This window comes from Uloborus diversus, chromosome 2 (assembly GCF_026930045.1).
Source record: "Uloborus diversus isolate 005 chromosome 2, Udiv.v.3.1, whole genome shotgun sequence".
Lineage (NCBI taxonomy): Eukaryota > Metazoa > Arthropoda > Arachnida > Araneae > Uloboridae > Uloborus > Uloborus diversus.
Window position 1 is genome coordinate 31,085,977 of NC_072732.1, and position 25,446 is coordinate 31,111,422.

General features: G+C 34.0%; 1 protein-coding gene across 1 annotated transcript in view; it reads right to left on the reverse strand.

Annotated features, from left to right (window-relative positions):
- LOC129216945 (sulfotransferase 1B1-like) overlaps positions 1-25,197 on the reverse strand; it is a 127,384-nt gene extending 102,187 nt beyond the window's left edge. Inside the window, exon 1 of the mRNA XM_054851165.1 lies at positions 24,930-25,197. The gene's annotated coding sequence lies outside the window, so the exon portion shown is untranslated. The remainder of the gene's footprint in view (positions 1-24,929) is intronic.
- Between the last annotated feature and the right edge of the window lie 249 nt (positions 25,198-25,446).

Here is a 25,446-nt window from a genome sequence, read left to right on the forward strand (position 1 = left end):
AAACTTTAAATTTTTAACTAAGAACTTTCAATTTACTGAGGAAGTGAACGAAATGGAAAGAATGATATTTAGTCCCGGGCGATTTTTTCCAGTTTTTTTCCGGCGGTATTTTCCCGGTGGACAAAATACAACAACCCTGCTTCAGACAGTTTGTGGTGTAGTGTAATTTCAAAAGTGTAGAAAAAAAAAAAACCCTAGACACGATGAAATTAATATTGCGCTAAAATTTACTTGAATTAAATATTGCGCTCCGCACTAATGACATCAGTGAATGGCATTTCATCACTTGGGATGTCATGTGCACTAGCGTAAAAAAGGAAATTGAATCTGAGCTCCGATCAAAATATTTTTTAACAAATATTAAACTTTTCAAATTATTTAAAAAATGGTCAAATCCTGTTTTTAAACATGCTCTTTTAGAAAAGAATTCTTTTAAAATTTCAAAACCGACTCCATTTCGAGTATAGAATTAAAACAGAATGAGCATCTGCTAGGCGTTTACTCATTCCAATGCAAGGCTAAACTCAAGCAGAAATTCTCCCTAAATGATCTCAATATCGTCGAAAGCGAAATCTACAATATGCTCTCCCCAAACCGGACATTTTGTTCTCCGTCTTTAGAAATGTCAATGTGTTACGCATTTTCCGCAAGTATTCACCCCAGGGGGCTAACAGCAAAAAACTAATGGAGAAATAAAGGTTATTGACACACATAAACACAGGGACGACCTGTTTATTTACTTTTATTTCTCTCTCTCTCTCTCCTCTCTCTCTCTGACTCTTCTCCGCTTGTTCGTTTTCCTTCCTGCCTAATCGCCAATTAATGAAATATGTAGCAGGATTCAAGCGGGTTTTATAACTAGGTTACAGGGCTATTTCAGGAAAGCGACGGCCTACAAAATAAAAAATTAACTATTGTTTCTTTTCTTTTTTTTCTCTCTCTCTCGCGGCAACGCAGGGAAATGGGCAGAAGCAACCAGTATGGTTCATTGAGACGATTTTCTATTTCAAACGAATTCAGGAGCTCAGCAAGTAGAGTGAGTGCTTTATAACATACTAGTGGTACCCGCACGGCTTTGCCCGTCATAGAAAAATTAAAAGGTCTTTTGGTTCGCCTGTATATTTACAAACAATGTATAGTGAATTTTCTCGCCAATTGGCTAGTACCAGTGGCGCACACAAGGGAGGGGTCCAGGGGGTCCGGACCCCTCCCATAGCTCTTGCATTTTTCTTATTTCAACTGATTATGATTCTATGTACTTTATACACAAAATATTTCCAAACAAAGAAAACAAGAATTTCAGTTCTAATAATAGGGAAAAAAATCCTCTTGTTAAAAGATTTTATAGAAAATGTGCACATTTCTTGTAACGAATTGCAGAAGCGAGAGATCATTCTCGACTTTGAGAAGTCTAAAAACATACTTAAATAGTACTATGTATAATGAACGTTTAATGTGTTTTTGTAATGCTGAATTCAAGCAATGTCACCATCACACACTGAGGAAGTTATAAATAAAATCGAAAAATGAACTAGAAAACTAAATTTTACTCTACGATGTTTTGTAAACCTATAGAGGCAGACTATGAGTGACTGTAAATGAAAACAGAGTAATAATAATGTTTTTAGTTTTGTAATTACAGGTTAAAATGAGATTTTTCCTGTTCTTCAGACTTGATGCTTCTTATACTTTAAATTTGGGCATCTGTTTTCCTTTATGAACAATGATAAAAGTAAAAGCATTGCATAAATTCGTTTGCTTTCTGGTAATTTAAGTATCTGTTATTAATATTTTTTATTAATTAGTGCTAATTATTTATTTAATAATTTATTTTTTACTGTTTTTGTTCTCAAGAATCAATAAAATCAAGTCAATGTGTTTGCCGGCATATTGGGGTATGGTATGAAAATGGGACTTTTAACTATGGATCCTCCCCTTGCAAAATTTCTGTGTGCGCTACTGGCTAGTACCCATGTTACGTAATGATAATTTCGTAATTTACTCGTCCACGCTATGATAATTTGCTTGGTAAAATTTTCTTAAAATTGGAATAGAAAAGAACCACATCGAATTTTTGAAAAATCGCTTCGAGATGCACACCCCCATGCTACAAACTAACTTTGTGCCAAATCTCATGAAAATCGGCCGAACGGTCTAGGCGCTATGCGCGTCACAGAGATCCTGACAGACAGAGAGACTTTCAGCTTTATTATTAGTAAAGAAGATAAAGAAGATTTTAAATTTTATTAAATGTCATCTCTAAGAGGTTCATCTAACTAAATTGACAAAGAGATCAGTTCTCTGCTGGTTTCGAAATGAAGTACAAAATGGTCTGTGTCAGTCTTTCTACCCACTACTTACTAGCTGTGTCGCCCGGCTTTGCACGGTCTACCTCGAAAACAAAAGTCACGTCAAGCGAAGCATGTTCATCTGTCAGGAGTGATGTGTGAAATTTTCTGTCAGAATAATAGGCGACAGTTTTTAAAAATCCCCACTAAAATTTGCTTATTAGTCCCAAAAGGTCCAAATCGAATGACGTAACTTCCTAAATAAAGTTAACACTCCCCTAAAAATACCAACACCCGAATAAATATAGCTAAATGGGTCATTAGAACAAATGCAAGAGTCCTTTTAGCATGAACAGATCCTATAATTTCTCATTAGAATTAGTACAACTGGAAACTGTACTAATTCTCATTAGAATTAGTACAGTCCCCAGAGTTCCCCAATGCAATCTCGACAATAGTTCCTTCAAAAATTCCCTACTTGAGTAAAGACAACAGTCCTTACAAATCCTCCTCACACAGTAAGAGAAATAGTCCCTTAAAACTCCCATTAGAATGAGGAAAATAATCCCCAAAACTCTCCACTAGAAAAAGAAAAACGTTCCCTACAATTCCCCATTGGAATAAGGGCAGCAGCTTCTGTTAATCGCCGATAACATAATGGTTTCATTTTTCAAATTACGTCAGCGGTCCCTCTAAAAATATTTATTTGGATAAAAATCACCTTTCCGAAGAAGAAAAAAATTCAAATAACATCAACATTCTTTTTCCTTAAACCCCAACAGAATTGGTAGATCCGCATCATAAAAGTCCTATTTGGAAGAATTCGATATTCTCTATAAGTCCCCATCAGAATAACGACGTCAGTGCCTTAGAATCTATGTTAGCAACAACCATCCTCATATAAATAATAGCTGATGATCGAGTAACGCGCGTGTTTCAACAATGAAACTCGCGCCACGGCCTGATAATTTGTTTTGGTAATGTTTAACATACAGGGAAGGGCTTTATCGCGACAAGGCTGAACTCGATCCGGTAACCTAGCTGTTTTACTGGTAAGACTGTGTCATTTCAGGGGAATGAAGAAACGAAAAAATGGTCAACTATGAACGCTATCCACTGGAGTTAAGGTTTCATCCACTGGAGTTGGGTTACAATTCGCAACTCCAACGAACTGTAGGGGGCACTGAAGTCACTGTCTAATGGCGTACTTAAAAACTAAAACAAACGCACATGGTAACGAAGAAAATGCTAAAAGTGTTGTGATTTTTGTTCGTACGTATGATTTTTTCGCTTTATTCTTTTTAAATTAATTTTCAAAGTCTTGTGGATATTCTGGCCCACGTAGAAAGAAATGAGAATTCAAGAAGCATTACTAAACGTCAAAGATTAATGCAAACTACGTAGTTCGTAGTTCTAAGCAGCTATTTCCACGATGTTGAATTCGATATTTATCAATTCTTGATAAAACTAAATAATAATTGTGGCCTGACAAGAATAACAATTAATGCTAGAAAATTCAATATGACATTACAAATTGTTATCGAAAGAAGATGATACTTTTTTGCCTTGCTTGGCTAGCGCTTATTGTTTTCCATTTGTAGCTGAGTTATTTCTCTCGAATTCCCGAATCGGTTAATTTAAAAATTTTCTGTTTCGATTTTTCTAATTTCTGAGTTACGATTTAATTGTGTCATGTTATGCAAATCATCAACAAAATTCTCACGGATATATGGTGGTAGTTTTCTTTTCAGTTGATTGACCATTATTTCTTTTCACTTATCGAATTCTGTAATCTTACTACCATTTTATTCCACTCATGATAAAAATTAAAAATGGTTTAACTAAAAACGCAAAATCTCGCCAAGGCTACTTTGCTCGCACTATACTAAAACTATAACCCTAAACAAATTTGGCGAAACCTTTCAGCTGAGAATAAAAGGAATAAAGTAAATTCTTTCTCGGTTATTCATTTTGCTCTACGATAATATATTCAAGAAAATATTTTGCATACTGTCCATTCCAACTAAATGCTGCTGTAAAATATGATAAGTTTAATTAATTTAAGATTAAAAAAACCCCATATTCTTACAAATTCATACAAAACATTAAAATTTTTTACCTTGTATAACGTTATCCAAGTTTGTTAATCCAGAATTTTCGCTTTCACCAATTATTAAGGAAATAATGAAAACTAACATTATTTTGAGAAGCTCGAGAATACTACTAAGGGACGAATTAATTTCTGTAGCTGAAAGCAAACTAAGACACATCGATTGCGTTAATAAATACTCAGAACAAACTGCCTGTGTTTACGTCAACAGACACACGTGGAACGCAACGTGGCAATGTTTTAGTTTCATTTGCAGTTTTGTAAATCACCGCAAGGTAGCGTATTCGAGCGCTGGAGTTCCGAATTTCAACTATCAAAATATCACCAAACAGGAAATGACTTCGTTCAAATGTAGAAGCAATTTTCACCCGTCATACTTTGACGGGCGACTTTCTATTCGCAACCCCAACAAACTATAGGGGTCGCTGCAGCCACTGTCTAATTGCGGATGAAAAAGGTAAAACAAACGCACGCCGTTACGTATAAATTGCTATTAAGCTTAGTAAATGACAGAAATTTTATTCGTACGTATGATTTTTTTTTTTTAAAGATTTTTTTAGATCTTTTTTATTTTAAAGATTCTTTTGGTTATTCTGACCCATGTAGAAATAGATGAGAAACCAAAAAATACTACGAAAGTAAGAAATTAATGCAAAACGCACAGTAAGTTGTTCTGAAGCAGCCATTTTCACGATATTGAATTCGATATTCATAAATTTTTGGTTCACTTCGAACAACATTTGGATGCTGTACTGTTGTTTTTGTATACATTGGTATTTATTATGTCCAGTTTCGTGACATTTCCGGCATTTGATGGCATTTTGTCACATAGTGCACATACGTGACCGTAAGACTGTCAAGAGTAATATTTTATACTCTACTAACTGATAAGCGAAATCTTGTCAAGATACATTATTCTTTCACACAATACTAAAACAATAAACCAACAAATTTTTGGCGAAACTCTTCCACTGATAATGGCAACTTTTGCATAGCAATAAAGTAAACTTGGCGCAATATTTTAGCTATAAAAATTCCAAGCTTTTATGTTTATTGTTCAAATTCTTAACGTTCTTTCTGGATTTTTCAACCCGTTCTGTGATAAATATTTTCAAGAATATTTACTTGCATACTGTCCATTTCAGTCAGATGCTGTAGTAATAAGGTTATTTAAATAAATTATTTGGAATTATGTAAAGAAAAAAGCAGTAATTTTTCAGCATGGCTCCAGTGTCCAGCCAATGTCATTAAGTCCGCTTTTTTTCATCGAAATGAAAAACTAATATTTATTCAAATTCACTCAGAACAAGAGGAATAAAATGTGTACTCACAGTTTTTTAGCAGATATTTTTGATGTTACACTGTTGCGAATGACGATTCCAAATGATGAATCACTCAAATAAAAAAATTACACGTAACAAACTGCTTGTTTTGCCCAAAATGGTACACGTGGAACGCAATGTTTTACCTTTCTCGACAATTTAAGAATCACCGCAAGGTAGCGTATTCGAGTTCTGGAGTTGCGAATAAGTAGTTATTAAATAACAATAATGTTTACTCCATATCTAAAAGTCTTGATGATTAAATGCAACAGTATAGTTGAAATCCTCGATTGAAAACACCTCTTGACATTTTTGGGGGGAGGAGGAGTGAAATTTATTTTGTAGGAACGAGATACATTAAGGAAACAGTTAAGGACCACAATGGGGTTATTTTCATCAGTCAAAAAAGAAAGTATTACTACTTTTAATCACTGAAGTTGATAGAATGAATATAATAATAATAATAATAATAATGCATGGAGTGAGGAAAATCTTTTATTTTCAAAACGTTTATATTTTTAATTATTTTTTAAAATGTCCGATTTTTCAAACAAGGAGTGGTCTTAATGACGTCACAAGTGATGCACTTTTGCGCGTACTTCACTGGCGCGTTGAATGCTTACGCTTGCTGTCTACCGCGTTTCCAGGTTATGATGATTCAGAAGCGAATTAAATATTGCGCTCTATGCTTGCTATCAACCATATCGTTGCAAGTTAAGATACGAATTAAATATTTTGCCCTGCGCTAATGGCACCAGTGAATGGCATTTCATCACTTGTGATGTCATGGCTAAAGCGTAAAAAATGAAATTGATTCTGCACATTAATTAAAATAATTTAAAAAAAATATATTAAACTTTGTCAAATTATTTAAAAAGTGGTCTAATCCTACGTTTTTAAGTATGCTCTTTCAGAAAAAAAAATACTAGATGTGTTGTATTTTTGAGTAATCACGATTGCTTATTGTTCTCATTTGACTGTTTTTGATGTTACGCTGATTTTATTTTCCCCCCGTCTCCCTCTGCCAGCACCACCATCGCGTCGACCGGCCTCACGGTGCTGCTCCTCTTGCGAAAACAGTGTCCAGGTTGCGTCCATATCCTACACACACACGCACACACACATACCTACACACACACACCCACACATACACACACTCATGCCTGAACACAGACACAAGCACACATGCCTTCATACACACACACACACACTACCGCCTACACAGACTCACACACGAACGCCTACACACACACACACACGAACGCCTACACACACACGAACGCCTACACGCACACGCGCGTACACAACACTCACTCACACACATGCATATATACACTCACACACAGACGCACCCACACACATGCGCCTACACAAACACACACGCGCATACACACGCTCGTGATTGCGAAAAACATAATTTGAATTCAAGATGCCAAAAATTCAAATTAATATTTTTTTTTCTTTTTCTTCCTTTCTTTCTTTCTTTCTTTTTTTTTTTTGAAATGTTTGACATTATGAATTATAAAAAGTTTGGAAATATCCAAAAGCAATATTTTTGAAATTCCAATTGCATTTTTTTTTCCACTATGCAAAACTTAATTAAAATACAAAAGTGGAAATATGTTAGACCAGGGGTTCTCAAACTGGGTGCCGTTGGAAGAGGCAAGGGGTGCCGCGAAGTGTCCATGGTATCCATATGTTAGGTGGGTGAACCAAATAAGGCCATGTAAACCAATATAACCAACCCCCTATTTTTTGATGTAGCATAATAAAATCGCCGCGAGAAAATTCTAATTCGTCAAAGGGTGTCGCGAGTCGAAAAAGTTTGAGAACCCCTGTGTTAGACTAAATGTTTGAGGTGTATTTTCGGTTTTCAATGCGTAAAATACGCTTGTAGGTTTGTTAAAATGTCTCAGCTTGTATCTGTTAATAAACATTTTACACAATTTTTACTTATTTATGAAACATATTATTTTAGTTTGGGAAAAAGTGCGAGTAATAATTGTGCTATATTTACTTATAACAAAAAATAAGCAAACATTAAAAATGTTTATAGAATTTGATTTTTAGACAAATAAAAAACATGAAGTTTTGAATAAAGCAAGTTTCCAGTGATATAATTACCATTCAAATAATCGAAAAAGGTAACTGACCCAAGGTCTTTGCCTCCCTTCTTTGGGAGTTTACAAAAATATTAACACCATCAAAGCATCATTGCAATCAAGGAATTACGTTATATAAGAAAGCATACTTATTATCAACTTTCACAAAATTCAAAAAAACATTCCTTGCATTAAAAGTCGCCGTTTTTCAAAAATTAAAGTGGCAGGATTATAAATTAAAAACCAAATCCTATTCGCAACTCCAACGAACTATAGGGGCACTGCAGTCACTGTCTAATGGCCGACTTAAAAACTAAATCAAACGCATGTGGTAACGAAGAAAATGCTAAAAGTGTTGAGATTTTTGTTCGTATGTATGATATTTTTCGCTTTATTCTTTTTAAATTAATTTTCAAAGTCTTGTGGATATTCTGGCCCACGTAGAAAGAAATGAGAATTCAAGAAGCATTACTAAACGTACCTTTTTTTCCACTCATGATAAAAATTAAAAATGGTTTAACTAAAAACGCGAAATCTCGCCAAGGCTACTTTGCTCGCACAATACTAAAACTGTAACCCTAAACAAATTCGGCGAAACCTTTCAGCTGAGAATAAAAGGAATAAAGTAAATTCTTTCTCGGTGAAACATTTTTCATTTTGTTCTACGATAATATATTCAAGAAAATATTTTGCATACCGTCCATTCCAACTAAATGCTGCTGTAAAAGATGGTTAGTTAAATTAATTTAAGATTAAAAAAAACTCATATTCTTACAAATTCATACAAAACAATAAAATTTTTTACCTTGTATAACGTTATCCAAGTTTGTTAATAAAGTTTTCGCTTTCACCATTTTCAATCAACTCATATTTTAGAAGGAAATAAGGAAAACTAACATTATTTTGAGAAGCTCGAGAATACTACTATGGGACGAATTAATTTCTGTAGCTAAAAGCAAACTAAGACTCATCGATTGCGTTAATAAATTCTCATAACAAACTGCCTGTGTTTACGTCAACAGACACACGTGGAACGCAACGTGGCAATGTTTTAGTTTCATCGGCAGTTTTGTAAATCATCGCGAGGTAGCGTATTCGAGCGCTGGAGTTCCGAATACCTTTGAAGTACACTTCGGAAGAATGACGTTGTGTATTAATTTTGCTAAAGATTTTACACCTCCCCACATTATTTTTCTTATTCTTTTCTCGGATTGAATTTTCCTATAACCCGGTAAGTGTAGAATTCTGGAATGAAAGAAAACTTTTTAAACTTGTTAGAAACTTTTTTTAAGGGATGGGGACGGAGGGGGGGGGGGAAGTGTAACTAGCCTGTTTTTTTTTTTTTTTTTTTTTAATGATATCTAAGAATGTAATTTAGATTTACTTGCGTCAAACTTCGAAATGATCTTGGGAATTAATAGTACTTCCCTGTACAGTCTTTTTATTTCATTTAATTTCCACTATATGCAATTGCATTTCCCAAAACTTCTATTTTCCTTAAAGTTAATTTTCGAAGTTTGGCAGATTTAGAGAAATGAAAAATGTCGAACTCCACAAGGAAATTTATTGGTAAATTGATATTGGCAAGTATATCTGCTAAACATTTCATTTGCTATTATAACTAGCCCCAAAAGCTATTGTCCAAAGACTAGGTATAATTTGAATAAAATACTATTCAGGAAACTTCAATCAACGTCTGAGTATTAAATTTGCAAATGGAAATAGAAATTACTACTTTTTAATTTTCCTTAACTTTTCCTTATTAATATTAATAATGCTCATCAGTCATTCCTTTGATATTTTGACGATTTTGCATAATTTCTTCTTTCCTCAACTTTTTTACACCTGACATTTTCCTTTAAAGATATTTTTTAAATTCAGCAAACGCAGGATAGAAGTTATTGAAATTCAAATGGAGTCTTTTTATTAGTTTGAAAAATGAAATTAAATGCCATATTTTTTAAAAAGCATGACGTTAATCTTTTATTAGTTACTAACTGCTTCGCCCGGGTTTGCACGGTCTACCTCGAAAATAAAAGTTATGTCAAGTGACGCGTGTTCAACAATTAGGTTAAAATAATGGAAGAAAAAAAGTACTGTAAGCTTTTCGGCCAAAATAATGATTCTTAGATACCGTTAACGGCGAATCTAAAAGTCCCGAATTAATTAAACGCATCCCTCCATTAATACATCTAATGCCCTTGATTATCCTCTACTGGCAGTACAAAAACAAGAGATAAACGACCAAAAAATAATCAAAAGGGGAAATTTTTACCTCAAAGCAAAAGCAAAAATTTTATTTGTTCACAGTCGAGAAAAAAAGTGACAACAGATCTTTCTTTTCAATGATTTTCTTCACGCTAATTAAAACTAAGGTCGAGGCAGACGATAAATTTCCGATTTAATATGGATGATCCATTACTTAAAAATGTTTATAACTTTTCTCCTGGCGATTTTGTTTCACACACACACACACATACATATATAATACATACCAGGATAGGCAATCTACCTTAAAACGAAGGGTTCGGGATTAATTTACACCTCCCTCTGCGTCCCAGACCTCATTAAACCATTAACCTATGGTTTAGTTTAGGATTCTCCTAACTCTTCGCAATGAAATACTTGAGCACTGCTTTTAGTGACTGTCCTCAAAAAGTACTCTAATGTTTTTGAAACTGGATATGCTGATCTAAAGTGGCGGTAGATGAGAAGCAACATGAGAAGCGAGATTTTCCATGAAACATGATGCTGCAAATCATATTCATAGAGAAAATTAAAAAAAGATAACGGGAGCACAAGGTACACTGTTAAAAAATTTCCGGAAAATTTACGGTAATTGTTACTGGCATCCATGTTGCCAGTAACTATTACCGTAAAAATCAAATGTTACTGTAAAATTTTACGGTTCCCCCAGTAGGCCACAGCAACCAATTGGCGCTGGGATCGCTTATTTCTCCGGTATAAATTACCGTAAAAATCAGCGATGCGTTAGTCCGCCATTTTACAATAACAATTACCAGAAAATCTTCCTGAATTTTTAACAGTGTAATAGGTTGTGGTTGGTTCGCTGAGTTTTCGATGTTTATTGGCTAGTTAAATACGCCTGACATAATAGCTGATAAAACGACAGTTGGTAATCACTTCCTTTGTAACTTATTCTATACAGTTGTTAACTTATTCTGCTCAGATACCAGTTTTTGCGCATCAAATTTGTAGAGTTACAAAATTTTAAATATTAATTTTAAATCATGGTCGCAGAACGAATCTATAAAACAGGCAAAATATTCGGTTTTGTTTTGACGAAACGTACAACTCCTGCATAGAACGTGCAAAAAAGAATAGTACTGATTTAACAAACAATATGGCGCACATGGAGAGTCAGACAAGCACAACTGCAGCTGAACTACAAATGATAAAGTATTTGCTAGAAACGGTACTGTAGTTTTGTTACAATGCATTTCATTTTGCTGTAATAAAGCATAAGTTTGCTTATTTAATTATGTGTTTTACTCATAACCCGGATTATTGGGGTTTTTGATTATTTGTATTGCCTTTGGTCCCACTTAGTACTGGTTGCACTGCACTCAGTAATTTCAGCATATTATGTGCATCATAAGCTACATTGTAATAATTCAACTACATATGCCACTGGCTTTGTTAGCCTTTGTTTACCACTCTTCCTAGATTTTATATAATTAAAAACTGCGCGCATGTACCTATGTATCTATGCATGTCCAAGCTTCTTCTCCAGAACGACAGTGAACAGACCATCGAACCAGGTATCGATGGATTCATAATCTTCCCGTCTTCATGTTTGGCTATTTAACATAATCCTCCGATAATAATTATCGGAGATATCAATTAAAAACTATTAATTATGACACTTAGATTTCGACATAAAATCCATATTTTTCGAAAGCTTTCCTCCATTCAAATTATTATTCAGTGCTTCATCTCAACTTTCCGCAACGATGCTTTTATTAAAATGTATAGCATGAAGAAAATCATTGAGATAAAAGATCTGTTGCAATTTTTTTTTCTCGAATATGAACAGGTAAAATTCTTGTTTTTGTTTTGAGGCTTTTCCTGTAATCACACACAGGGGATTTAAAATGTTTACTTTTTGGGGTTTTTTTCTGCTATCTGCCGCAAAATTTCACTGACTTTTTTTTTTTTTTTTTTTGGTTCAAGCCTGAGTGTTGAACTCGCGTCACTTGACGTAACTTTTATTTTCGAGGTGGACCGTGCAAAGCCGGGCGACGCAGCTAGTATTTTCAAATTTTTCGTCATTGCGATTGCACGATGTACGGTAATTTTTGCACTTTTACATCACCGATTCCCACTTTTTTCCCTTGCGAACTCCTTCCAAAATACAAGAGAATGTGCCCAAATTTTAAATGCGGCTGTGAACACACGTCAGTTTCTAAAACGAAAAGTACACAACGACAGTGGCGCACACAAGGGAGGGGTCCAGGGGGTCCGGACCCCTCCCATAGGTTTTGTTTTTTCCCCGATTGATTACGGTTCTATGTATTTTGTACGTAAAATATTTCCAAACAAAGATAACAATACTTTTTGTTCTAATAAATGAAAAAATAAAATCGTTATGCTAAAAGATTTTCAAAAATATTGTGTACTTTTCGTATAACAAATGACCTAAAAGAAGCAGAATGGTGATTATAAATGAACACACTATAATAACGATGTTTTAAGTTTTGTATTTATAGATTAAAATGAGATTCTATGAATTTCTATATAACCATAAGGTGCTTCTACAACGATGAATTTGCTTTGCTGAATCCATTTCTTAACTATAAGAAAAGTAAAGGCATAAAATTATTTTGCTTTCTGGTAATTTTGTTTCATTACAAAATGCTAATTATTTATTCAATAGTTTATTTCTTACTCTTTTCCGTTCTCGCGAATCGTCAAAATCAAGTCAATATGTTTGACGACGTATTGGGGTATAATATGAAAATGAGGCTTTTGATCTCGGACACCCTCCCTTTGCAAAATTCCTGTGTGCGCCACTGCACAACGATAATCCAAATTCATGTGTGAATATTTCGGACTCGGGTCACTGTTCTTGCGATGCATTCACATAATCTGATGAAAAAAACATAAGAAAATAATTGTCGGGAGAAAAAAAAAATATTTAAATTTCCAGTTACGGGTTAAAGATAAGAAAATGTTAATTTCGCGTGACTCCTCGGAATCAATTAGGGAACTAGTTTAAAGAAATGGCACACGTGGAATTGGCGGCCATCGAAGCTGTTAATGACAATGAAAGGCACATCCACAAAAGCGATGCATAATTCATGCTCGCGTGAGAGTCGCGTTATGTGTGTATAAACGATAACCGAGGTGCTCGCCAAGAAATGGACGTACAAATGGAAAAGCTGATGCCATAAATAAAACAACGGTTGCCTTTGCGAGAATTTATGACTTCGAAATGCTTTTTTTTTATCGCTCCAGAACAGAATATACAGGGAATGATGTGGAGAGAGCGTTTAAGATATTTAATCGAAACTTTGCGAACGGAATAGCGATTGGTCAAGTTGCTTATCGAGTGCAAATATTGATTAATGATTCGTTAAAGTAGTTAAGGAGTTTGCATATTCTTTCGCAAATTGGTGAATGCCATTTATGAAATTGACGAAACGGGTTGTAAATTCTGTTATGTTTTTTTTTTTTTTTTTTGCTTTTGAACATGCTACGGTTAGAGCATTGTGAGGGGACCATTCAGAAGTTGCCAAAAGTATGAAAAAGTGAAATGGAATAGTGTCTCTTTATTTCACACTAGTGGCACCCGCACGGCTTTGCCCGTAATATAAAAATTAAAAGGTCTTTTGGTTCGCCTGTATATTTACAAATAATGTACGGTGAATCTTCTCGCCAATTGGCTTGTATCCATGTTACGGTTCCACGTTATGATAATTTCGTATCTCGCCAATTGGCTTGTTCCCATGTTACGGTTCCACGTTATGATAATTTCGGAGCTTACTCGTCCATCTTATGATATTTTTGTTCTTAAAATTGGAATAGAAAAAGAACCACATCGAATTTTCGAAAAATCGCTTCGAGGTGCACACCCCCATGCTACAAGCTAACTTTGTGCCAAATTTCATGAAAATCGGCCGAACGGTCCAGGCGCTATGCGCGTCACAGAGATCCAGACATCCAGACATCCTACAGACATCCTCCGGACAGAGAGACTTTCAGCTTTAATATTTGTATATATAAAAGATCATGATCTCGCTTTTTGCGTGATGATGTATATCGATGGCTTAGACTGGAAACCAGCTTAAATTCTCTTGTAGTCAAAATTTTCTCTTAATCGCAATTTCGTTATCATTTAAAGTTGCATCAGTTGAAAAAAAAAAATCAAAAAAAAATAATGACGCTAAATGTTGTTTAAAAATAGACATTCATTGTACTAAAGCCAGCTAATTACCCATCATGCCATAAATCTAACATGCTTATTGCCTTCTAAAATGTCAGCCTTCATGGTGTTAGCTGGTTTACATACTTTTAAGACAAATCTATACAAAATCCTTATTAGGAAAGCATACGACATTGCAATGATGAAAAAAGAAATAAATTAGCAGTGTTTGAAAGAGCACAATGAAACATGTTTCATGGTGCGTAAATTATTTGCCCTCGTGTCCCCGTTATCAGAATATAAGATCTTAAAGGATCGCATTTTTTTTAAAAAGTAGCCAAGATTCGGTGGGTAATGGGAGACATCTTTCACGTACTTTGCAGACCGATTTCTGAACACAGCCAGATGGGAAAATCGTCGGCGAGAAATTGGTATCTTCAAATTCTAAGTTAATCCTTATGAATTCTAAAGTTTCCTTAAAAAAAAATACCCTAATGAGGTTGATCGGAATAAGTTAAGATTTCTTATATATTGTTACATGTGCATATTTTTTTAAATATATGTTCTGCATTTTCTTTTTTCTATGTTTAAAAACAAATGTATAACAAATTAGCTTAGTGCATACTGAATGCTTGATAAATACTGACGTAATTAAGTAGAATTTTGCACTAAAAACTTTACAGACATCTGTCGGAGTTACCAGGAAACTTTTTTTTCAGCAAAAAATAGGAGTAATAAGCAAGAAAAGTACCACTTACTTGCACTAAAAAAGTTTCTCCTGACTCTGACACACGTGTTACAATTTTCATCACAATTATTTTCCTCACTAGAGTTGATTTTTTCAACTGTGCGCATTAGATCGAAAGAAAAGAGTTGAGTTACTTTCAAAAATAAAATTTAGGTCTGAAAGAAATTCAAACCCCATTATCGGACATAACAAGGACGGATTCAAGGGAGGGAAGTTGGAGGGGATCCCCCCCTCCTTGAGCGAGACACAGAAACTTTCTTCAGGTATATTTTAGGTATTAAAGTTCCAAAAATGGCAATTTTACGTAATATTCGCAGTTCTTCCGGAAAGAACGCAATCGTAGAGCATCTCTCTCTCTCTTATTACTTTGAGGACAGGGACCGAAACTTTTCTACAGGATTTTTTCAAAATTGAAGTTGCGAAACCTGAGTTTTTAATGGTCTTAGATGATAATAGAGATATGTTCAAGGGTTCCCCCTGGATATTTTTCGAAAGAAATATAACTGTAGGACACAAGCGATGGGGTTCAGTACACTCCTTCAATCATTTTTAGAAATTGAAGTTTCAAAGAGCAAAGAGTAAAAAATCGCCCCTCCTTGAACATTTTCTGGATCCGCCCTTGAGAAATAAACACACAAACAAAAGCAAAACAAATAATTATATGTAACAAACTTTTGTTGTAAGACGACGAATTTGTTTCCCCGAAAACGTATGACAAGCCACTGGGATAATCATGTTTGATAAATAACACGATTAGCGGGAGTACCTGTTTGTCTAAAAACAGTCGCAAGCGTTTTAACATATTCAAAACGTCAGCAGCACTTTGGCGATGCACACTCAATGGAGCATGCCTAGGAACATGTGAAGAAGTGAAGCATTAAATATAATGGATTGGGATACACGATAACTAGAATACTCATAAATGTTGACCCACATCCAGTCGGAAAATCCCGACGACGAATGAATTCCGAAGAATCTTCGAATCTTCATGCTCTAGTTGGAGGAAGAAGAGAACCGGAGAGAGAAATCGTTCGGTTTATCGGACGGATGCTCCAAAGAGGAGAGAGGGCAAAACAAACAACTGATGTAAGTGGGAATAATTGCTCCTAGAGTGCATCAGAAGCGCTCGGAGTTGTCGCTTAATTTATGAACTTTCAGAACTTTTCCTGGAACTTTCTCGTTATCACTTTCAGCAATTTTTTTGTTTTAAAAGATTAAGCTCGATATTTTAAATTTAGATTTGCTTTTAACTGTTCTACTTTTGTTTTGGGTTAGGCTTGTAGCCCAGAGGCAATTCAGTGTTTTTTGGCTGCAAAAATAAGAAAGAAATTGAGCCGTTTGAAAACTGTAAAAAAGGTTATACAAGCATCTTTGAGTCTAATTTTATTTTAACAAAGCATATTCCTATGAATTCTTTTTATAATTTTTTTTTTTATGCTGCACTCTTTAAAATTTAGTACAATTTCCTGGTCATCCTAAAGATCGGTGTCTAAATCCTGCATTCTTGCATTGAGATATACTGTTAGAAATCGTGCTATAATAATACATGCTGTGTCTGAATATTATTGCCTTCATTATTTACATCAATTATGAAAACTGGGTTAAAGCAATACAGTTCGCGCTATTTCACACGCGGTATTAATACAAAAAAGGGATACTAAAACGAAAATTTGTATTTTAAATTACTAAATCAAATTTGTAATTAATTAAATCTCCAACTCTTCTTTTTACTTTAGAGCTTCTCTTTTCAAATTTTCAATTCATTTTGCAATATAATGGCAGAATAAGTTTTTCATACGTTTCTTTTTTTTTTTTTGTGAGGGGAAGAAGTGAGTAGATGGACCAATTTTTATAAAACTTCATAGATAATGTATTAGACCAATTATGTTCATCTGAAAATCTTCATCAAAGAATTCTGCAAATCGTTAGATAAGCCGTAATTCAATAATAATAATAATAATAATGATAATTAATTATTTTAATGATAATGATTAAAATAGTTGACTAGCTACCTGCCATTATATAACAAAACATAAAACAGTTGCATACTTATCCAATTCAAAGTCAGTACATTTGTTTATAAAATATAAGGAAATAACTGAGTTAATTAATAGACTAATTAAATGACATCCTAAAAAATAACTTTTTAAAGTTATACTTATCCTATTGAAAGAGAAAATCTAAGTCAGCACACAAGACAAGAAATTTTAAATAAATATATGATTAAATCTTATACCCGCTTTGCCCAAAGGCACTTTTTTTTGTTTCAATAATTATAACCTTAAATTAATAATTAAAAAAATGGAATGACCATCACAGTTTATAGGTGGATAGTGTCAGAATAAGTTAATATTATTGACAATAAAAAAATAAGCTGGTCTTCGACTAATCACACAACTTTTTGAGCAATCACGATTGCTTATTGTTCTTATTTGACTGTTTTGTGATGTCCTATCATTTTATTTTCCCACCGCCACCCTCTGCACCCTCACCGTCAACCGGGTCCTTACGATGCTGCTCCTATAGCGAAATCCGTCTCCAGGTTGCATCCATGTCCTGCACACACGCGCATACATACACAACTACACACGCACGCACACACACACACAAACACATACACCTACACACACATACACACAACTACCCACACATTCATGCCTGCACACAGATACAAACACATATGCCTACACACACATACACATACCCCGCCCCCACGCACACACATTCATACACACAACTACCCACACACTTATAACAGCACACAGACACAAACACACACCTACACACACATACACATACCCCTACACACAAACACCCATACCCCCCACACACAAACACACACGCCTACATACACACACTCGTGATTGCGAAAAACATAATTTGAATTCAAGATGTCAAAATTCAAATTAATTTTTTATTTTTTTAATTAATTTATTTATTTATTTTTAATGTATCATTTCTTTAATTTTAAGCCTGGTTGCGCCATGCAGCTTCACTCCTGTTTCGCTGGCACTGATAATAACTCGGGGGTGTTCGGGCAAACACGACATACGTATTCATCGCCACTAACATACCATGAGGGAGGAGGGTTATACATATGCCTTCCCGCTTCGGGCGACCTACCCGCTTTGGGCCACCCTCCCCTATGTTTTGTCATTTCAATTTTAAGAACTTCGAAACACTTTGTAAACGTTTGCATCGTGGAAATTTTTAACTTTTTTGTAGTTTACTTTCATTAAACTTTTCACCAATATGTGATTTTAAATTTAATTATTTTAACAGTTTAAAAAACATTTTAAGTTTTACCTATTTTCAATCAAGTATACTTTTAAAGTAGTTTTTTTTTTTTTTCAAATATTTTGGATTGTTGCTTTGGATTCTTTAGCAATAGTAAGAACTCTTTCTTTCATGTTTCATTACTCCATAATTATAATAATAATAAATACATAAATAATAACAATTAACACATTAATAATAATAATTAATAAATAAATAAACAGATAAATAATGAGTACATAAATAATAATAATAAGAAGAATGATTAATAAATAAATGAAAAAATAAATACTAACCTAATTAATTAACTAATTAATAAAAATTCTTCAATAGCAATAGTAAAAGCTCTCCGGCAATCTTTGAGTTTCAAAAAATTTCAATTAATGAGGACTGAGAAAGGGAGTGGGACTGAAAACGAAATGGGGACAGAGGAAAGACTGAGCTGCGAGTAGATAAACCTGTATTAAACTGATAAAAGGTTTGTGTGTAAAAATATATGTGGTAATAATTTTACATTGAAAAAACCAAGATCATTCCCTCCAAAACCGTTAATAATTTTAATAACTGTTGATTTCTTGTTGCAAATATTCTTTGCTTTATTATTTTTTACCAAAAATGTTCAACTCTTTAAAAAGTAAAAATTAATATATTTTTTCAATTAATTTTTATACTACGTGTAAATTTCTTTTTCACCGTCTAGTGTTTCAAATTTTGAACCGATTAAAACACTCCAGAGAATCTTCTGCGGGTAAGTTATCAATTTCTTCACCACTAAATGTTACAGAAGTATTTTATAATGTGAATTTATCACCTTTCATATAGTTAATAACACTTTATTTTCCCCCCACTTATTTCTCTCGCTGTGTCATAAAATCTTAGTAAAACATCAGGAGATAAACCATTGAATATACTTGAAGCTGCAAGGTCTCCAACTTTTAATCGCAGTTTAAAAGCTTAGGTGTGGGTAGAGCATAAACAGTTAAGTAACAGCAGTATTTTTTACGAGGTACTTTATCTCAGTTTTGAGACAGAAAACAGAATTTTAATCTTACACATGCGATAAAGCTCAACGTGCAGTAAAGTTCTTGTTTTTCGTACTTTTTTTTAGGAATGATATTCGGAACACTATTGTGAGTTTTTTTTTTTTTTTTTGGAAATTTTAGCCACGCAAAAAGATGATAATACTTTCTAAAAGTTTTCACCTTTCGGACTCGAAATAATGTACAGTGGATTTTTTGGTAAAATTTTTGCCATACAGAGAGGTGAGAATACTTTCCAAATATTCTCATCTTTTCTGTCCCGAAGTTTAAAATGATATATACAGTGAGCATTTTGCCGAACATTTTGCCATTTCTAAAATATCTCCCCTCACGTTCCAAAATTCGAAATGATATACAGCAAGTTTTTTTCGGAATTGTTTTGCCAAACAAATAAGCGAGAATAACTTCTAAAAATGCTCACCTTTCATGCCCCGAATTTCGAAAGAATATATATTGATTTTTTTTGCGGAAATTTCGCCAGACACAAAGGTAAAAATACTTTCTAAAAATTCTCACATTTCAAATACTGAATTTTGACACAATATATTATGAGTTTTTTATGAAAACTTTTGCCATACACAAAGGGGTGAATACCTTCTAAAAACTCTCACACTTCATGTCCCGTAATTTGTAATACCTCGCATTATCCGGCATGCCGCAAAATTCGGGGGTCATCAGATTTTCAATAACACTTGTCTGGTCCTTTCTGGCATGCCAGAAAAATCGAGGTTAGGAAAAAAATAATAATACTTTAAAAAATATATGCTCAACTTAAAAATGTATATGGGTCCTATACATATCTAATTGGTATTAAAAATCAAATTAATTTTGTAAGAATAACTACTAACAATGTAAATGTGTTATTTTAAAAAGAAAATTACTGCTTATTAACGAATAATTTTATAAAAATTATATCAAAACTACGTAAGCAAACATTATCCAGTAAGTTATCGCCCCTAAACAAGTGCTAAAGAATTTACCATTATTATTAAAAAAATAAAAATTACACTTACCTCTCTTAAAGGAACATAAAATAATTTATTTTAAAAAATTCTGAGCAAATCACAGTAACTATGATTGTTTCTGAATTGATTACTTTATTGGCACATTATTAAATGACCTACCATAAGAAACAAGCACATATTATATGTAGTACACATTTTTTTTTTTTTTTTTTTTTTTGAAACTCTCGTTTTTCACTTTCGGGATTTATTTATTTTTTTCCTCACAATGGTTTGCTTTCTGATTGGAACTGAATGGGGAAATTTACTTTTCTTCTGTTGCAAAATAAACCTCAAATTATCCGGAAAATTCAAATTTTCCGGCATGCTGGTCAACTTTGCTTTTTCTCGGCATGCCGGATAATGCGGGGTAATACGGTAAGATGTAGAGAGTTTTTCGTGGAACATTTTTGCCATACACAAAGGCGAGACTACTTTATAAAAATTCTCACATTTCATTACCCGAACTTCACCCTCTTTTTTACAAAAAAAAAAAAAAAAAAAAAACATCTAAATCCTCAAAATAAGTTCTCATCTTCTGTGTACATTTTTTTTTCAAATGTATCCCATTTTTAAAGCAATAAAATTTCTTACAATGACTTACTATTCTTAAATTAACCTTCCGATTTGTTAAATTGCATGAATTTATTCGGAAAAAGTTCAGACAGCACGGACATTTTCTTACAATAAAAAGTCCAGAGAAAAATTTATTTTAAACCAGAAATTGTCATTTTAATTTTTTTTTCTTTTCGAAACATGAATAAAGGATTTCGCAACAGTTAAAGAGGACAGTCAAACTATCTTAAGTAAAACCATCCCACGCGCACATAACTCTTGCACAGGTAACAACCATCTCGGCGTCTGTATCTAAGATAAAAAAAAATATATATATATTTTATCACTTGGTCTAGCCGCTGTCTAATATAAATCCAGACAGTCCTAACTATAAATGCGACAATATAAGACCAAACTAAGAGAAACAAAATGCTCATCGCCAAACTTAAAAAGAAAGTTTAAGTATTCTTAATTAAAGCCCGGATTAAGTGGAACATCAAAGGAAAAAATGTTTTGTCATTCACTGCATGAAATTTAAATGTCGACGACAAAAGTTTTAAAATCTTGCCAGACTCCCCCCCCCCCCCCTCCCTTCCTTTTTTTCATTTCTGAAAAACTGTTGAGTAGACAATTTTCCGAGGTGTCTGTCTCAAAGGCGATTCAGGGGAGAGAAATTTTCTGGATGTTTGAAATCTTTCGAAAATGACTAAAAGTAAAGAAAGGCAAGAATGCGGTGTCGGAGCCGAAGTCAGAGATGGTCATTGTACCTCCAAGCCCGTAGCAATAGGCGGCTGGTGCACTAAAAAAGTGAAGGGTCAAAAGAAGTGTGTGGGGCTAGAGGGCATGGCCACGAAGCTATTTATTTATTTATTTATTTTGAAAAATGCAGCTATGTTAAAGGCATTTAACATCCCTGATTCTATGACTTCCAAAAAATGTGGAATATGGCCTCAAAAATCGGGACGGATGGCCACCGAAGACTTTCCGCCCCTACCAACTCAAAGTTCAATTTTTATGAAATAAGATGGAAAAAGTCCATTTATTTGGAATTTTTAGTTTTTACTTTCGTAAAATAAATCAATCTACCCTATAAAAATCATTTCTTAACCGATCATTGATTTTTAACTCTGAAAAGTGAGGGGACAAAGCATCTTTCTTTTAAAAGTGGGGGGGGGCAGTTGTCCCCCCCCCCCCCCCATCCTCCCGTAGGAGTCGCCTATGCCCGTAACCCTGCCAGGGCTACGAAGTCGGAGTCGGGGAATCGGCGTCGGATTGATTTTGGGGTAAAGGAGTCGGAGTCGAGAGTCAGATGCTTTAAAATTCTAGGAGTCGGAGTCGGTCATTTTTCCTCCGACTCCGCAGCCCTGATTAAAGGGCAGATCGATAACTACAGCTCTGGTAAGCTGTTTAACTGATCGGTAGTTGTGCAGCTTATTCACATGATTGCGATTTGCTAAGAAAAACTAAAAAGTTTAAGTAGTAGTTTTCTTTCTTTTTGAAGACCTCGGAGCAATAAGAAGAGGACAGCTCCTCTTTTTGCCGGTTTTGTGTTTCACATGGAAATTTATGAAGAAAAATATTATCTTTCAATCTGTACCGGAACAAGACAGATTCAACCAATACTTCTTAAGATATTAAAGGAGAAAAAGAACTGTAACGCCACATTTCTCAGAAAATAAAAGACGACAGAGCTTCTTAGGATTCGAATTTTGTCCAAGGGGTAATGGTGAGGGTAAAAAAATGGAGAAGCGCTGTTTTATTTCGCCGTAAAATGAATTTACTCAAATTTTAAAACCGTTTTAACACTTACTTCAATAAGAACCTAAATATTAAACCTCTGTTATACAGTTTCTCTGCATTTAATTTCCGATCAGAACCAAGTGATTTTAATTGCTGTCAGACTTTACTACGTATGTGTCTGTGAGTCCATACTTTTGTGTTATAAAAATATTCTTTACAAGTTCAATTCACATAACAATTCATTTCTGGTGGAGAAAATAGCATATAGGAGGGAAACTTTTAATTCGTACGACACACTTATTGTCATCGGATCATGGGACATTTAACTTTTTGGATATTTTGCGTGATAAAAGTACTGGAGATACAACGACTAGAACTTGTGCCGTTGTGGCCTGATCGTTAAGGCATCGTAGCTGGAGGGCTCGGGGTTCGATGGGACTCGGTGAAAAAACCCCGTGTTCGTTAATGGTGATTGAGGCACGTTCATGTTCGCGGCGACAGAGTCCTCCAAGTTTCTACTTCAAATGAATACCTCTGGGAATGCTGGATCAAGGGTTGCTCGTCTCGTGCAATGGATTTTAAAAAAAAGATTGTTTTCAGGGCCTCATCCGACTAGTTAAACCACTTGCAGTAGTAAGTACGGGGGACCCTGGCGTGTACAGCTTCTAGAATTTGGACGACAAAGTTTCTTAAGATTCGAATTTTGTCAAAGGGTTAATGTGAGTGTAAAAAGATAGAGAAGCGCTGTTTTATTTTGCGGTAAAATGAATCTACCCATAATTTAGATAACACTCTTGAAAGTGGTTATATCGGCGGTTCCTGAAGTGGGTGCCACCCCAAAGAAAAACGTGGTTAAATGGTATGGAACTATGCGCGATTTACATTAAACTCTCAAACTGGTGATGAATTATCGTTGGGTTGCCCTCTCATAGAATTCTGGATATAACATAGAAAAATTTCTTGTATGTTTACCTAACATAAGAACTTAAAAACAATCCAAATCCCAGCTCAAATCGTGCATTTCAATTTTCGTGAAAAGGCTGTCCTCTGGTGAACCATGCTAGCAAACATTTGTCAGATAAATCGTATACTTATCTTTTTTTTTTTTTTCTTTCAACGAAATAGTTTAGAAAAATAATAAAAACCTTCCCTCTCAGAAAACAATTTTCTTTGAATAATTAAGATAATCCATAATAGAATTTTCGAAATATATTTTATTAGTCTTGAAGCCTGATAAAACCATCCATTAAATATAATTAAAACTTCTGATTTTATGAATGTTACGTATGATTTTTATTTAATTTTACGAAATAATTCAGTACGAATAAGTTAATTACCTGCAAATAAAAATTTTTAAAAAATAAATAAAATATTAGTGGGCAGTATAAAATAGCACCTTTTCAGATCATGCATGGTTACGGGAAAAAAAGAATCAACCATCGGTTCCCAACCGGTGGTTCGCGAGAGTTATAAAGGGGGTTCGCGAAAATAGTATTGTAATGGCGGAATTTTAATATCTTGTTGTTTGAGATGAAGTTTTAGGCTCAAACATTTTCATTATTCATCATTTATTCACTTGTTTCTTACTCCATCCAGCCCTTTTTTAAATTTTTAATTTTATCGTTGCTTGTGAGATTATGTTTTTGTACTTGTTATGAACTATCAAGCAAAATTGCTGAAATAAATTCTCCCAAATTTATTGTGAGTGCGATTCTTTTTTTTTTTTTTTTACTTGTTACTTATTTCACTAGGGGTTCGCCAACTTCTTCCGGATTTTTCAAGGGGTTCGCAAAGGAAAAAAGGTTGGGAACCGCTGAACTATAAGATGCGAAAATATTTATCCCGTGAAAAAAAAAAGAGTGAAATCAAAAAGATGCGGTATTTATCGTCTGCAAAAAAAAAAAAAAAAAAAAGTCAGAAGCGAAACTATCACCTGCAAAAAAAAAAAAAAATCTCATTGAGTAGAGGGGAAAAAATAAAACCAAATAAGGCCTTTTATTTATTAACAAAAAATATCAGTAGCGGAAAGCAAAATAACCCGGAAAATACTCATAAATTTTTCTTCAGCAACGCTGTAGAGTTGTTTTCTTTGTAAACGTATTTGAAAAAGTAATGATTGCTTACTTTTATTAGTTTTTCAAAAAAGAAACTACAAGTACGTACGACACTTAATTAATTTATAGAACCATAGTCAGTTTTTTTGGTATTACATTTCCCATTTAAGTCGTTTCTGTAGCTTGAAAACACTTAGGCATTTTTTTAACTTATTTAAAATGAGCAAAAAAGATATTAATTTTAAATAAAATTATAAAAAAAAATTAAACTACAAACAGTAGTAACTTTGAAGGATAACGGAGCTTACCGCATGCAATTTCTGGAAACTTGAAATTTTCACGAAGCTAAAACACTTGAGTCACAAGTATATTTATCCTTTTTAAGTCCACACAAAGTTTCAGTTTAAAAAATGTCACGAATCCAATTGTTCTTTTCCTCCTATTCCAGCAAAATTGTCACGGGTCCGATAACCGGACAGTAGAAATTTATTAGGCGATACGATCATCTGCAAAATTCTCCAGTGAAGTTTCTTAAAATCCTCAATTGAAAAAAAAATCGAAGAAGCTTCCAATCTTCTTCCAAGCGCTTCCCTCGGACGATCGAGAGCAACTAGCGGATTTGATATTCGCGAAAATCCGTGAGCATGCGCAGTGCTACAGACGATGTTGACGTCACAGTTAGCAACCAATGAGGTGGCGTTGCTCTGTTTTCCTTCCTCCAACAACAGTTAGCGCAGCTAAGATTTTCAATAAGTTCAAAAGATTTCGAGCAAGGTTTTTTTTATTATTATTATTTATTTAAAGACGTAAAAATTTATGGTATGT